This window comes from Peromyscus leucopus, chromosome 19 (genome assembly GCF_004664715.2).
Source record: "Peromyscus leucopus breed LL Stock chromosome 19, UCI_PerLeu_2.1, whole genome shotgun sequence".
Classification (NCBI taxonomy): Eukaryota; Metazoa; Chordata; class Mammalia; order Rodentia; family Cricetidae; genus Peromyscus; species Peromyscus leucopus.
The window spans coordinates 62843983-62860557 of NC_051079.1; the positions used below are offsets into that span (position 1 = coordinate 62843983).

Here is a 16575-nt window from a genome sequence, read left to right on the forward strand (position 1 = left end):
ACTGGGATTTATAGGCATGGCACCACACCCGTCATGATTCTTTTTTAAGTAGTAAAGGTGAGAAAGTTCAGTTTAGCGAACTGTGGTAAGAACGATCCACCGGCAGTGACTCCCTTTGGACGTGGACCGTATTTACACGGGCTTTGCCCTAACAGTTTGTTCCATCTGTTTTCCTCTACCAGTCATATTCTCTCTGCACGTGTGTTAAATGCCCATGCTTAACAGAATTGAGTTCATGATTTCCTTAATACAATACTATATTCTTACTGAATATTTATTAACATTTTCTATAACGTTATCGATCCTTCTAATATCTCCAGGTTTAATAGCTGCCCGGCCTATATTGTAGATGTCCTAAAATATATTTAACTTTTATTACATTGTTCATTTTTATCATTTCCAGTTTTCCTTATCAATTTGTAATTAATGAACAACTTGTAAATAATCATCTCACACTTAAAATTACAATTTTTGTCTTTTTGTTTGTTAGTTTTTTTGAGACAGGATGGCCTCAAACTCCCTGCATAGTTGAGACTTGCTATGATCCCCCTGTCTCCATCCACCTCTTAAGATCTGGGTGACAGGTGTATGCCATCATGCCTGGCTTATTTTGGGTAGCGTTTTAAAAATGGAATTTTACTGATTCTCACCATCAGAGGATGTCTATCTATTTTCAAGATTCAGTACAGGCTGCCAAATTGCTTTCCAGAAAAATGATACAGTTTGTACATCTGTGTATTGTCATGTGTTTCCACCGGTGACCCATGGGATACTCTGTGCTTTCGTAACTTGGAACATGACAATTGCTACTATTTGTCATTTTTTATAGCAAAAATGGATACTTCATCTTGTTGGTTTGTTTGTCTTTCGAGACAGAGTTGCTCTGTGTAGCCCTGGAACTCGCTTGTAGCCCAGGCTGGCCTGACCTCTGCCTCCCCAGTGCTGGGATTAAAGGCATGCCACCACCGCCCGGCCTCGTCACGGTTTTAATTTCACTCTATAGGATGTGTAAACATTTTATGTGTCCGACTACTTCCTGTTCTCTCCAAAAACAGTTTCGCTTGTTTTTTTATTGCTATGTTGGTGATTTCTGATTCATTGGGGTCCATAACTGTTTCTTAAGTAGCTAGCATGATTCACAGAGTACCCTCGTGTGGGTTACATTTGGGAAGACATTTAATAGTTACATTGTCCTCCAAGCATGGATACATGTAATTTCACAAAGAGTGCACATGTGCGTATCTACCTCTTTATTAGTTAGCCCTCTGTCCCTGTGACTGACATGCCTGAGGGACAACATAAGAGGGGTTAGATGCATGCTGAGTCACACTTGCTGAGGTTTCAGACCTTAGTCTTCACCCTCGATGACACCATCACAGCAGAAACCTGTGGAAAGGAGGCTGCACCTCACGGGAAATAGGCAGCAGAGAGAGTAGAGGAAGGGACTGAGGACCGAGCAGAACCTGGCAAAGCTCGGCCCACCACCTCAGGACTCTGCACCTCCCAGAACAGCACCGCCAGCTAGGGACCCGCACCGTGGAGTTGCCAGGTGATGTGTATCAAACCACAGGGGTTCCCACAGGGCCCCGCCCGTTCAGGTCTGAGGTTCTACACCTAGTTTTACCCATCCTGTAACGGCATCTCATTATAATTTTACCTTGTAATTCCTTGATTGCTAGTGAGCATAGGCAAGTTTCATGGAGATTCAACATTCGAATTTCCTGTTTCGTGAAGCTCTACTTAAATCTTTTGCCAGGCTGGGCGTGATGGTGCATGCCTTTAATCCCAGCACTGGGGAGGCAGAGACAGGTCTCTGTGAGTTATTCCTTGTTCGTACTACAGTTATGCTGCAGGTTGAGGCCTTGCTTGGTGACATATCGCAGATGTGCGGTCACTAACACAGCTCAAGACTTCCTGACAGGACCAGAAACTCCTCTCCAAATGCTCAAGCAGCCAGCACTCTGCTCCTCCCTTCCCTAAACCCCTGCTCCCACTGTAAGCGGCTGTTTCTGAGCAGCTGGGAATTACTTCCCTGTGCTCCTTTGGTCCAGCTGCTTCCTGTGCCGTCGTCCACTCACTGTCCCCGCTGCTGGCAGAGCACACACACCGCAGTCGTTTTCTGGGGGAAAGGTGAAATGTGAGCACTTTTTCATTGATAAATAATGCGCTTACAGGATGGAGTGTGGTATGCCAATATATGTATATATGAGCTGAGCATGTGGCTTACTGATGAAAGCATGGGCCAGGCGAGAGTTTGGATCCCTAGAGCCTGTGCGTATGCCAGCCCACCTCTGATTCCAGTCTTGGAAGTCAGAGACAGGAGACTCCCTAAAGTCAGATAGCCAGAGAGATTAGCCTCACTGATGAGCTCTGAGTTTGAGTCAGAGACCGCGCCTCAGTGAACAGGCATAAATGCGGTGGTCTGAAGGAGAACGGCCTCCATAGGGTCCTGTATTTGAGTACTTGGTCCTCAGTTGGTAGAATTGTTTGGGAAGGACTAGGGGGTGTGGCCTTCTTGAAGTGTATCACTGGGGACAGGGTTTGGGGTTTAAAGAGACCTGCACCGTTCCCAGTGACAGTCCCGTCCCCCCACTCCTCCACCCCTGTGCTTTGTGGTTGTGCCTCAAGATGTGAGCTCACGGTAAAAGCTCTAGCGCCTTGCCTCCCGGTCTGCTCCCATGGTCCGTGCCATGAAGGCCATGGACTGCAACCCCCTAAAACCATAAGGAAGGTCCAAATCAGACACTTTCCTTTATAAATTGGCCTGGCCAAGGTGTCTTACCAAATCAATAGAAAAGTGGTAACTAAGGCAGTGATCAAGGATGGTTCCCCTAACAACCTCAGGCTCTCACATGCATATGTACGCTTGTGCACCCACTCATGCAGACATGTATATAAACACATGAAAATGGGGGGCTTGTGTGTATAGTGATCAAATATTCTCCAACATGTATCATATCTTTAGTTTAAACCACTCATAGTTTTCACTTCTAGATATTTGAAATACAATTTTTTTATTTTTTGTTTTTTGTTTTTTATTTTCCGAGACAGGATTTCTCTGTATAGCTTTGGAGCCTGTTCCTGGATCTCGCTCTGTAGCTCAGGCTGGCCTCGAACTCACAGAGATCCGCCTGGCTCTGCCTCCCGAGTGCTGGGATTAAAGGCGTGCGCCACCACTGCCCAGCTTGAAATACAATTTTTTAAGTATTTCAATTTCTGATGTATGGAAATATTTTTATCTTTTGTATGTATGTGTTTGTGTACATGTATGTATGTTGTGTGTATGAGAGCAGGGCAGTGTGTGCCGTCGGCAGCATCTCAGCTGTTGGTTCTGCCTTGTTTGAGCCAAGGATTCTTTTTCACGTCTGTGTGTCATGGCTGCCTGACTCGGCCTGCCCAGGGTTTCTTTTTCATGGCTGTGTATCATGACTCCCTGACTCGGCCTGCCATCTCACCGCAGACACACTGCGATTACAGACGTGCACTACCAGGTCCAGCTTCATTTGTCTTCTGTGACTCCAGACTCAGATTCTCACCCACTGAGCCATCTCTGCAGCCCTGAAAATGTTTTGTTCTTCCGTTCCTCCCTCAGATTTCTGGTCTCCCCATCCTTTCCTTGTGCAATGTCTTGATTTTCTGTACCTTGGTTGTCATCAGTCACTTTCAGACTAAAGATTGATGTTCATTGGTGTCAAATTGGGGGGAGTTATTTCTCCCCTGCTATTTCTCTGTGAGTCTTGTTCTTGGGAACCTCCTCACATCAATATCATCAGACCTTATTTCTCAGCCTAACCATTGTTCTCGGGTGAGAACCGTCAGGCTCCCTCCAGGGCTCCACAAGCTGTCTGCAGGGTTTCAAAGACTGAGTTAGGAGGAGGTTGCTCCAAGTTGGGGTAGGAGTAGGGAATGACTTCTAAATGCCTCTTGGCTTTGTGTGTGATACCTGAATATGTGCATAGTTTCTGGTCAGGCTTCTGATGTTTCATACTTTCTCTATCCATCCTCATAAGGCAGTTTATCAAAGTAGACTTGTGTTCCCACTCCAGTAGTCTGGTGGAGATTGGTGAGCACTGAACTACAGCCAGCCTTGGGCCTCAACTCCTTCCATTCCAGTCTCTTCCTGCACAGCACGTGACAGCGGCTGAGTGCTCTGGGGTCCTCAGAATGGTCTGTGAATGGAACTCCAGTGGAGAGTGCTGTAGCCTGACAAAGCCACTGACCTGCCCCACAAAGCCACCGACAAAGAGAAATTTAAAAAAATAAATAAATTGCTTCTTGATGGAGTGGTACAAACCACTGATCACAGCAGTCAGGAGGCTGAAGCAGAAGTATCTGAGTTCAAAGCCAGCCTCAGAAACATTAGAAGACCCTGGAGATGGGTAAGAGGGGAGGAAGAAAAACGCCTTGCTGGTAGTTTAATCAATGCTTTCTTGTGTCTCTCAGGGTTGCAACTAGAGCAAAACATCGGGCTGCATCTCCTCCTCCTTTTCCGAAACTTGTGTACCATACGAGTGTTACACCAGCTTGTGCATCACACAAGTGTGTACACCAGCTTGTGCATCACACGAGTGTGTACACCAGCATTGGACATTTTCTAGTTACCCCCACTGCAGCCATAATATAAAAGCCCAGTACAAATGTTTATTTCCTCAACTGAGACTTGACATTTTAGGCAGTTCTTTAATCCTCGCCATTATGAACTAGTGCTCCAGGTAGATTTGTTGATATTTGCATATATGAGAACCTCCTCCAGTTACATCTCAGTTATTTCTTTTCTAGTGAGCAGAGGGATAGTACAGAGTTAGGCAGTATCTGTTTAACTCACAGGAAACCTTGGGTTTGATCCCCTTGCTTGGGAGCACAAAACTATTTTTTCTGGTTCCAAATCTTCCTTCTTATAACATTGGATTTAATTTTCATAAACTCCTACTTGGATTTTTTTTTAATGTGTATGGCTGTTTTGCCTACATGTGTGTATGTGTACCACATGTATGCTATGCTCAAGGAGGCCAGAAGAGCAGGTCGCATCCCCTGGAGTCACAGTTGGAAGCCGCCAAAGCCACTGAGCCATATCTCATCCCCATTAACTACTCTTTAAATTGAGGGGTATTAGTATTAATAAAACCATGAAAAAAAATGATTACCCCAGAGATACCCATCACAGGTTGCCCCTGCCTTCTGTAAAAAGATGGGTGAAAACTATAGACTGTGCTGTACAGTTTCAGGTTTTATGTTAACTGCACGCTGTGGTGTAAGAAAAGAATGCAAACACCGGGGGAGGGAGAATGCAGCCCCAGCCCTGATCCTGACTCCCGGGAAAAGGTACGCAGACCCCGGGTGTTCCCACCCCTCCTCCGCACAGGCCACTCCTAGGGCAGTGTTAAGGACTGGATTGTTGGGTGGACAGTGCTCTTCCCTGGGAAAACAGCTTTGTAGAGCAGAATTCATTTGACAAATTCATTGCCGTTTCTTTTTGGAAGTGAAGCACTTATACTTAAGAATCCTGATGCCCGTGAGTTAAAGGGATAACAAAACCCTTTCTCAACGTGCATCGGAAATTGTGCTAAGCTGCGTCTAGCTCGGTTCCCGGGAAAGCTGATGAAGGGGGGCTGACAGCTGTGCCACCGGGCAACCCCACTACAGTACAAAGCTGTGATAGAATGACATTTGACTGGCAAGCCGAGTCTACACTGGGAAGAACTCTAAATACCTAGTGAGAAGCAATAGTTTGGGGCTTTTAAAAGTAAGAGATCTCATGACAAAGTGTGTCCTTTATGGGGACCCAGAAGCTCAAACTGTCACGGTGTTGGTTTCTCTTGGGCACAAGTTTTCTAAGCTGGGGTGGCTGCTGCATCCACCCGCAGTAGTCTGGTCTCTTACCTCTGAGCTGATACCGAAGGGACAGAGACTATCGTGAAGCTACTGTAAGGACTTCCCACTGGACCTCATGGCACACGTTTGCCACAGCTCCTCAAGAGGCTTAGGCAGTAAGATGGCAAGTTCAAACCCTGCCTGGGTACAAAGAGGGTTCCCAGGAGAATCCCCTGTGGCTGTACTGATGGCATGCTGTGTTTTCTGCCCTTTTATCCTTCTAAATTAATCTAATGCCAATTGTGGCCTTTTATGCTTGGGACACTTTGATGTATGATGATACCTACAAGTGTGGCCTGAGAATGGATGTTTCAATGCTGGAGTAGTCTCTTCCATTTGTTTCTAAGTGTGTCTTTTTCAAGCTGCAGGGTAGAGAATAGTCTTTATTTTCCAAGTTTATCCAGATCATTGCATTATAAAAATGTTTGTAGGTGGTCTCTTCAGTACGTGCAGTTAGATGGATGATTATATATACCTGCAATCTCTTGAGGGGAAATGCTGTTTAATTCCCAGTACTGTCCACTGTGGTACTCAAGGTTTTCTTTGTGTTTCTGACAACGTGCTAGCCCAGAGCCAGGAACCCTGTGGTCACAGATGTGATGACGGTAGGTCTTTTGAGCTAGCACATCTTTTGGAAGATTTAGTTGTAAATTTGCATTTAAGCCATTTGTTTCTTTTCTCCTCTTCTGCTTCTTCATTTTTGCTTTTATCATATGCTTGCCTAGCATTATATGTCATACCTTAATCTTCATTGTAAAATAAATCTCTGAGGTATATTCAATTTAATCCTCAACTTACAGATGATGAAACAGGTTTAGAAAGATCAGTTTTCTCACAGCCATCCAATACAGAAATGGTAGGCTAGAAGTCAAGGTCAGATGGTGTAATAATAAGGCCCGTGCCTGCTCAGCATGCCTCCCTCCTCACCCAGTCAGTTTCTCTTTATTTGCCTCTTTATCCCTGAGAACCATCTGCTCTACCCATGCACACAAGCAGGAATCTCTTACTGTTTCCTCTCCTTCAAGATCACACTCTACAGAGTCCAGTCAGTTTGTATTCGGTATCGCAGTAGTGGTGAAAATGGGAAATACTGTTGGTAACCATGCTACTGATGTGCATTAAAATATCTCTGAGAACTGCCTTCCTGAAGTGCATTTGAAACAAGACTCGAAAGAGGTAGATAGTGAGCCCCATTGCTCCCTAGATGCAGAGTGTTCTAGGCTGAGAACCGGAGGGGTGAGATGAGGTAAGGGATAACTGTCTGGGAAAGAACAGGAGGAGATATGTTGAGAAGATGGATGAGGCCAGGTAATAGGTACTCATTTGTCAACTCATTCAACTGTTCAGTTAAAATGAGCAGAGTCCTTCAATTGCGTGATAAACTATACCTCAATAAATTTACTACTAAAAACTAAATTTCCTGATAGAAGACTGAAAGAATTTCCACACAACAAAGGAAAAAAATTGAAAGGCATAGGGGGTTTGTTTTGTTTGTTTGTTTTTTGTTTGTTTGTTTGTTTGTTTGTTTGGGGGGGGTGTGGTGGTGGTAGTGTGGGGAGTTGTTTGTTTAGTTTTGGTTTTTGTTTTGTGTTTTTGTTTTGTCCATCACTGAGCTGAGGTCACAGGGCAGCCAGGACACCTCGATCCCAAGAAGGAAGAGGCCCACTCCCCCACCCTTCTCTAAATTTAGGAGAGATGCCAGGATTGGATCACGCAGGATTGCCCCTGTGTCACAACACACAAGAGCAGACCGCTACCATGCAAGTGAATGAGAAGTCAAGTGTCCGATTTAAAAATTTGCCTGAGGATAAGAATAACCTGAGATAACACAACAAAACACTTAGGACCCCAAACATGGGTAATTTATACTCAAATATGTTTTATAGTGAAAATGCTAGTTTCCCCAGGAGCTGCAGACATGAACTAGTATTTGTCCCTGTGACCCTGCTGGTCCCTTTTCTCACAGAGGTACAGAAATCTTACACTGTTGTGGGTACCACACTTTGTTGCCCTTAGGACACTTGGTTACTAGGAAAAATGGAAGAAAACAACACCTATTTGGGAGGAAGGGTAAAGACACTGCATTCGCCTTTAAGAATTGCCATTAGAAGTGTCTGTCTGTCACCATAGAATTATTTGGCTGCCATGGGGGAAAAAAAGTGAAAAAGATGAGGGAAACTGTCCCAGCCAGCCCCAGACATAAACCTGCTTAAACACTTAGTCTTAAAATAGCAGGGCCAGGGCCAGGTGGTGGTGGCGAATGCCTTTAATCCCAGCACTTGGGAGGCAGAGGCAGGTGGATCTCTGTGAGTTCGAGGCCAGCCTGGGCTACCAAGTGAGTTCCAGGAAAGGTACAAAGCTACACAAAGAAACCCTGTCTCTAGAAAAAAAGAAAAGAAAAGAAAAGAAAGAATAGCAGGTCCAGGGTAACTCAGAACCCACTGCCTTCTGCCTTCTCTTGAGTCATAAGCAACAGCCATCCAGTGCTGAGAAAGGATCAACAACATGGATAGGAACTAAGTTCAGACATCAGGGATATCCAGAAGGTGGAGGGTGACTGTTAAAGCCTGTACACCTGCAGGTCCTAAAGAGAAGGCTCGCTAGATGCTGAGGTCCACCGACAGGAGCCATAGCAACAACAGTCTCCAATCCAGTGTACCTTCTGAATAAATTAGTTCATCTAGTACTCAACCAAACACAATGAAAAAAAAATCCACAAAAAAGTATTATCAAGAAACAACAGAATAGACTCAGTGATGATCCAGATGTTAAAACTATCAACCAAACACTTAAAGTATGATTAATGTCATTAAAATGTCTAAGATGACTGCCAACAAAGCATGACCCCCAGTTTTTCGAGACAGGGTTTCTCTGTGTAGCCCTGGCTCTCCTGGAACTCACTCTGTAGTTCAGGCTGGCCTCGAACTCACAGAGATCCACCTGCCTCTGCCTCCCAAGTGCTGGGATCAGAGGTGTATGCCACCACCGCCCGGCTTTAGTTTTAATGAAGACCGTATAATAGAGCCGTCTCTGTGACTCAGAGCCTGCAGTACTTTCTCCCTCAAACTTTATAGGAAAAGTTTGCCGACTCCTTGCTTGGTAGAATAGATGACAGCATGTATAAACAGCTAGAGAAACCCAGAGATGGACACTACAAGGAAGAAAATAAAATGGATTGCTTTGGCAAAGAATTGCCATCAATAGGCCTGGGTGTAGCCAAGGGATAGGGGATATGATTTTTAAAAATAGATCACTAGAAATAATGCTAACAAACACAAAGAAAAATGTGGAAAATGAGAATGGAATATCCAAGAACTGGAAGATGACATCAAATGGTCCAACATACATGTAATTAGTTTCAGAAGGAAAAGAGAAAGAGCAGGCCTAAAGAAATAAAAAGGGCCAGGTGGTGGTGTCACATGCCTTTAATCCCAGCACTCAAGGGGCAGAGGCAGGTGGATGGATCTCTGTGAGTTCGAAGCCAGCCTGGTCTACAGAGTGAGTTCCGGGACAGCCAGGTCAACACAGAGAAACCCTGTACTAGAGAGAGAGAGAGAGAGAGAGAGAGAGAGAGAGAGAGAGAGAGAGAGAGCGCTGTCAAAGCACAGATCCAAGACTCTCAGAAAACTCCAGGCAGGATAAGTCCATTTAACACCCACACACTATTTAAATATGTAAAATGTAAAGAAAGGAGAAAATACAGACTTAACTGCAGTTAGAGAAAAGAGAAGCATTGTATCGACAAGCATTTAGAATAGAGAAAGACAGAAAGTAACAGGACTCATCTCCTTGTCACAAACTGTACAGTGAGATGGGAAGTCTTGGTGACCTATAATCTACACTCCATAGACACAATCCCTAGAATCTAGACCATAACGAAGATACTTTCAGACAGAGAACGCCTACTGCTATTAGAGATACACTGCAAGAAATCCCAAGGAACTTATCTGAACAAAAATCCATACTTGGCAAAAACTTGGTTCTACAAAAAGAAATGGAGAGTGGGAGACGATGGCAGTGTTGTGGCTGAATTTGATTCCCTAGCACCCATGTAAAAGCCAGATGTTGCCCGGCAGTGGTGGCACATGCCTTTAATCCCAGCACTCGGGAGGCAGAGGCAGGCAGATCTCTGTGAGTTCGAGGCTAGCCTGGACTACAGAGTGAGTTCCAGGAAAGGCACAAAGCTACACAGAGAAACCCTGTCTCGAAAAACCAAAAAAAAAAAAAAAAAAAAAAAAAAAAAGCCAGATGTGCTGGCTTGCACCTGAAATCCCAGCACTGGGGAGACAGAGGCAGGAGGATCCTTGGGGCTTTGCTGGCCAATCAGTCTAGCATATAATCAGCAAGTTGCAGCTTCAGTGGGAGACCTTGTCTCAAAAAGTAAAGTGGAGAGCCATTAAGGAAGACTCCTGACATTGACTCTGGACTCCACACACAAACAACACATATTCCCCCCCAAAAAAGAGTTCCCAAAGTGGTAAAGTTAAAGAAACCATGAAGGATTTTTGTTATGTTGATCCACTGTATAATTGGCTTTCAGCCAAGTGTTGTGGTACACACCTTTAACCCCAGCACTTGGAAGGCAGAGGCAGGTAGATCTCTGGGTTCCAGGCCAGGCAAGGCTATGTGGTGAAACCGTGCCAAAAAAAACAAAACAAATAATAATAATGTGTTTTCTAAAGAAGGGATTAATAAATTGTTTTGTAAGTGGACAAATAGTAAGTTTTTGAGGGAAAGGAGCTACAGTTTCATCACAACTACTCAGCTCTGAGGTTGTAATTCAGTAGCTACCATAGGAAATACAGAAACCAATAAGCATGGCTGCATTTCAATAAAACTTTATTTGTAAAAACAGAAAACAGGCTTAGATTCAGGAAAAGCATTTTTTAAAACATTTTTATGATAGAAAAAAACTATTCAAATAAGTACTAAAGAAAATTGCCTGAATCTAGGACTAACTTCTAATTTTTCTGAAAATAATGAAACTCATCTGTATTTTGAAAGAGAAGATTTTTATGCAAATCCATGTGAAAATTAAAAAAGTTTCAGTTGGCATTAGCAGTGTATTAAGCTCATGATAATGATGCTGGTTTTAATGTGGGAAACTTTCCTGGAATTTGCTTCAGGCTTCATATTGTACTGCTTCTTTAAGTAAGATGACCTTTGACAAGGTCCCTTCATCTACAGCGTAGGAATCAATAATGATAAAGCGTGATATTAGTCTGTTAAGTGAAACCTAAGCACAGGACCACCACTGCTGCATTTAGCCAATCAGTGTGCTTCCTTCCTTGGTGCTCTAGGTCCCGACTCTACACTGCACATAGATATGATTTGTAAGAGCTAATTTTTGTCACAAAGGTGATTAAAGCACTAATATAGACTAATGGTGACATCCTGTGAGCACTCACTGTATGTAAGGACTTGTCCCTCTCCAGATAACCTAATTCTCTCAGCCGACCATCAGGCAGGCACTGTATTTTACATCACTTACAGATCGAGACACTGAGCATGAAGAAATGAAATAACTTGCCAAGACTTCGTAGAGAGCTAAGATTTAAAGCCAAGCTGTTTGTCAGCAAGTGTGTTCGCTACACCACTGCATGATGAGCATTTGAGAGCAGTTGAGCATCCTACAAATCACACTGCTGGTATACATCCCAGATGTAGACATCATTTTGAGCACTCTTGGTCTCTGCTCCCATACACTCTCGTCTCTTACCTGCCCAGTGTACACCATCTTTACTGAAAGCAGAAAGCAAGATCTGACATTGAGTAGGCTGTCAAAATATATGTTGATTAAAACAAACACAGCTCTAATCCCAGCACTCAGGCAGGCGGAAACCCTGTCTTGGATGGATAAATAAATAAATAAATAAATAAATAAATAAATAAATAAATAAATAAATAAACAAACAAAAGTACATGCCTCTAGTTGCAGCATTCAGGAGGCAGAGGCAAGCAGGCCAGCCAAGGCTGCACAGTGAGTCCTGTCATCCTCCCCTATCCCCCCCCCCCAAAAAAAAATGCTTGGGGGAAAACCAAACAAATGGTGAGGAAATACATCATTTTTTGCTTTCTAAAACATGTTTATTAGTGCCTTTAAAAAACAAAACAAGCCATATGTGGCCTATTCCTTTAATCCCAGTATTCAGAAGACAGAGGCAGGAGGATCTCTGAGTTTGAAGACAGTCTGGTCTGCATGGTGAGTTCCAGGACAGTCAGAGCTGTATAGTGAGACCCTGCCTCAATGACTCTTCTAGAGGACCCAAGTTTGTAAGACAAATTGCTAAACAGTCTTAATAAAAAAAAAAAAAAAAGCAACAAACAAACAAAAAACCCAGGGTCAGGTATTGGGGTGAAAATTGAGAGATCAGAGAAGCAGAAAAAGCCAGCCATGTTCTTACTGCTAGGAAATCCTCAGCCAAAGAGAGAGCTACTTCCTGTATACCCATCTATATGCCTTTTTGTGTTCTACCTTCTTACTCCCTCTCTCCGCCCAGCTACACCACTTTCCTCTTTCCGCCCAGCTCTCTCACTTCCTGTCTGTCTGTACAGACCTCCAGACCTCTATGGTTAACTAGTGCTGGGAATTAAAGGCCTGAGCCACCACGCCTGGCTCTGTTCCCAGTGTGGCCTTGAACTCACAGAGATCCAGATGAATGGAATGCTGGGATTAAAGGCATGTGCTACCATTGCCCAACTTCTGTGTTTAAAATAGTAGCTGGCTTTGTCCTCTGATCTCCAGATAAGCTTTATTGGGGTACACTGATAAAATATCACCACACAAGTTCTGTTCCCAGCACAGATGTCAGGCAGTGCTCATAACAACAGCTCCAGGAGGCTCAGGCCTCTTTTGTGTGCACATACTTCTGTACAGACACATACACATATTAAACATAATAAAAATAAAATTTAAAAAAAAAAAAACTAGCACTTCTCTTTTGATTCTTGGGAGAGTGGCTATTTTGCAAGGAAGAATGTTTGCCCGGCTAGTGCATACTGGCTCCTTTCACCTCACCTACCCTGGGAAAGCTGCTCATATCTGTAAACCTGTGTTGTAAGGCTGTTCACTGCTTCACAGCAGGTAGTTAGATAGGATTTTTTGTAGCACGAATCCTAACTGGTCTTAATAATAAAAGCACAGAGATAGAGTGGTAAATACTGAAAGATAAGAAAGACAAAGGAACAAACCACAGCTACCTTTTACCTTGCCAACTCCTCAGCCTGAAAAAGGGGCCTGCCAAACTCTTGTCTCTGCCTGCATTATAGTCCTCTCTCCGCTCAGACAGATCACTTCTTGTTTCTTCCTCCCTAGTGCTGGTATTAAAGGTATGTGCCACCACTGCCTGGCCTCTATGGTTAACTAGTAGCTAGCTCTGCACTCTGATCTCCAGGCAAGCTTTATTTGTTAGAGCACAAACAAAATATCACAATTTTTAGTCGTTGTGTGGGTTGATAGAAACCATGCTACATTATAGACATCATCACTGTAGTAATATTCAAATTCTAAACAGCTAGTAGAAAACACAAGTTCTTTGAATTATTTTTAAGCTTTGCTAGTATTGAATTCTGATTTTGTTGGAAATTTTTGGCTCAACAAACTACATTATATCTTTCATCTTTAGTATTTCTTATTTTAAGCACTAAGCTTATCTGGGCATACCAGCACATATCTGTAATCCCAGCACTCAGAAGCTGAGACAAGAGGATTGCAAGTTCTAGACCAGTTTCGGCTGCATAACAAGACCCTTGTTTTCAGTAGATCGGTCAGTCGGTTGGTCGGTCGGTCGGTTGGTCGAATTGTTTTGTTTTGAAAGCATACTTGGTGGTAGAGCACTTGCCTAACATGCAAAGAGCCCTGTGTTTGATCCCTAGCACTAGGGCAGGGCATCAGAGACCTCCAAGACTGAAACCTAGGCTCCATTTGTTGCCTGAGGATTAGTGGAAACTCGGGAGCATCTAAGCTCCAGCTGCTCCCGACACTCTCATCCGATCATCTTTCTCTTATCTCATTTACTCATCTGTAGGAAGAGATTTTATCAGTCTTGTAGAATCACTGTGGACATGAAATAAACAGCATGGAAATAATGCATGCTCCAGGATAAAGACCTAGTAACAGTTCACTTCCTTCCCTCCTGATGTAGAAAGTATACTTCTCTTCTAGAAGTAGTTCTTTTATCATTTTTTAAGTACTGTTTTTTTTTAAGATTTATTTATTTTATGTGCATTGGTATTTTGCCTGCATGTATTCTTGCATGAGGGTATTGGATACCCTGAAACTGGAGTTACAGACAGTTGTGAGCTGCCATATAGGTACTGGGAATTGAACCCAGCTCCTCTGGAAGAGCAGCTAGTGCTCTTAACTACTGAACCAGCCCCCCTTTTATCATTTTCTAAAATAGTGACATTCTGAATGCAAAGACATTAGAATTTCAACTTTAAACGTACAAATGAGACAGTTTTTAAAACTATGTAATAAATAAATGAATGAAATTTACTTAGAACTGCAGCCACATGGCCACCCTGCCATTCTCCTGGTGACAGAAGAATTCTTTCATGGCTTAGAGGCAAGTCAATGTAGGCCACAGAGTGAACAAAACAGGCCTGTCATCACATCACTTTGTTCTTTGGTGAAATGATGTATGAATACTCATGCTTTTGTTGGCCTGTCGTGTCTCTAAGCATGCGAGTGCTGTGGGTTCCACTTGGCTTTGATTGTGAGGGTTTTGCTGTCTTGATCAGCAACCCCCCACAAGTTGCACTGGTGTCCCTCGAGATCCTGGGACAGGGCCACTGGAGCCTCCCTTGTTCATGTAAAAGAGGTTGCATTTTCCCACAGTGCTGCGGTTGTGACTTGGCAGTAGACCCCTTCCTGTACAGTATCGGCTCTGACACTGCCACAGGGTGAACCACCAAACTCCAGGTACTCTGAGGGACGAAGGAGGTGCTGGGATGCAGGTTTGGCAGGCGCGCTCCCCTCTGGCTCCCTCACACTGTGTTACATTGTGTTCTAGTGGCTGGGGGTATCCGTCAGTGTAGACCTCTTGCCTAGCATATGCAAAACGTGGATTCCGCCACAAAAGAGAAGGCGAAGGGAGGGAGGGAGGGAAGGGAAGCGAAGGGAAGGGAAGGGAAGGGAAGGGAAGGGAAGGGAAGGGAAGGGAAGGGAAGGGAAAGAAAGAAAAAGAAAAGCTGTTGTGTTCCTATAGGATCTGAATTCAAGTCAACAATCTTTGAGAAAGTCCTATTTATCCCCCCAGGTATTGTATTGTGTTGAAAGAAAAGCAATCAGATCCGCATGTGTGACAAAGGACAATGCAAAGCCAGCACCCTCTTCTCCTCAGGAGATGGAAGGAGTGAGGCTCCCAGCAGTCTCTCAGGCAGTGGCCCATCAGCCTGGCTAGGGAGGTTTCTGTTTGGTTCTCTAGAGTCAGTAATGTGCCTGCCAGCTGTGACAGCGCACACCTTTAATCCCAGCACTCAGGGGCAGAGGCAGGCGGTTTTCTGTGAGTTCAAGGCCAGCCTGGTCTACAGAGTGAGTTCTAGGACAGCCAAGGTTATAGAGAGAGACCCTGTCCCAAGTTAGATGTAGACAGACAGACAGATAGATAGACAGAAAGATTGATAGATAAAATTAACATAAAAAGTGTCTTTCTAGGAATTATATTTTGTTTGCTATTGATGTGAAGCCTTTGTGATTAGCAGAAATTATGATATCCAGTAATTCAGGTTTTTCAATAATAGTTTAATAAGTACCAAAATTCTTTTGAGTCACCACACCAAGTAATTCTTTAAAATCGAGTTCATTTTGTCTTTACCTCACTCTTGTTCATTTCCTTTTGTGTTATATTTATACATGTATATAAATATATACGTGTGTGTATATAGACATGTGTGTGTGTATATATGTGTATATATGGGTGGGCATGCCGCAGCACATGTATAAAGATCAGAGGACAGCCTGTGGGAGTCCATTCTCTCCTTCCACAACATGGGTTCCAGAGAGTAGGTCATCAGGCTTAACAGTAAGCACTGTTATTCACTGAGCCACCCTGACAGTCCATTCCTGTCTTTTTATGCTCAGTTTATGATATATAAAACATTAATGCTGGGCTGGAGAGGTTGCTCAGTGGTTAAGAGCACTGGCTGCTCTTGCAGGGGACCAGAGTTTAGTTCCCAGCACTGGCAGCTCACAACCACCTGTTACACCAGTTCCAAGGAATCTGATACCTTCTTCTGACTGCCTTGGGCATCAGACATGCACACTCATATGCATAAAAATGATTTTAAATCCCCTTTTAAAATTAATACTGCAGTATGTTGCATGACTTATAAATAAATAGAACATATTACAAGTACATACTTCTTTTTAACGTGTAGGCATATTCGGTCAGAAAAGTTTAAAGACCTCTGGCCTAGATTCTGGCTGACTGTCAGAAGCATCCGGGACATCAGTCTGGTGGTCTCTGAGCAGGCCCAGGGTTGGTGTCAGGAGGCTTTGTGACCACCTCTGATGGCCTGTCACATTTAAGAGCCATTCAGTGTCTTCTGTATCTACACTGTATGCTGAATATTATCCAATGGCAAAACCCCAGCTTTTAGTAAATAGTCAAAAATATAAGCCTAATGTATCCATTCTGAGTTTTAGTCATAAACTAGTTCATTGGATTTTGGTTTTGGTTTTGATTTTATTTTTGTATTTCT

At 43.6% G+C, this 16575-nt stretch overlaps 1 protein-coding gene across 2 annotated transcripts in view; it reads left to right on the plus strand.

Moving 5' to 3' along the window:
• Window positions 1–16575, plus strand: part of Dym (dymeclin) — a 295335-nt gene that overhangs the window by 226448 nt on the left and 52312 nt on the right. The gene's annotated exons all lie outside the window — the stretch shown is intronic.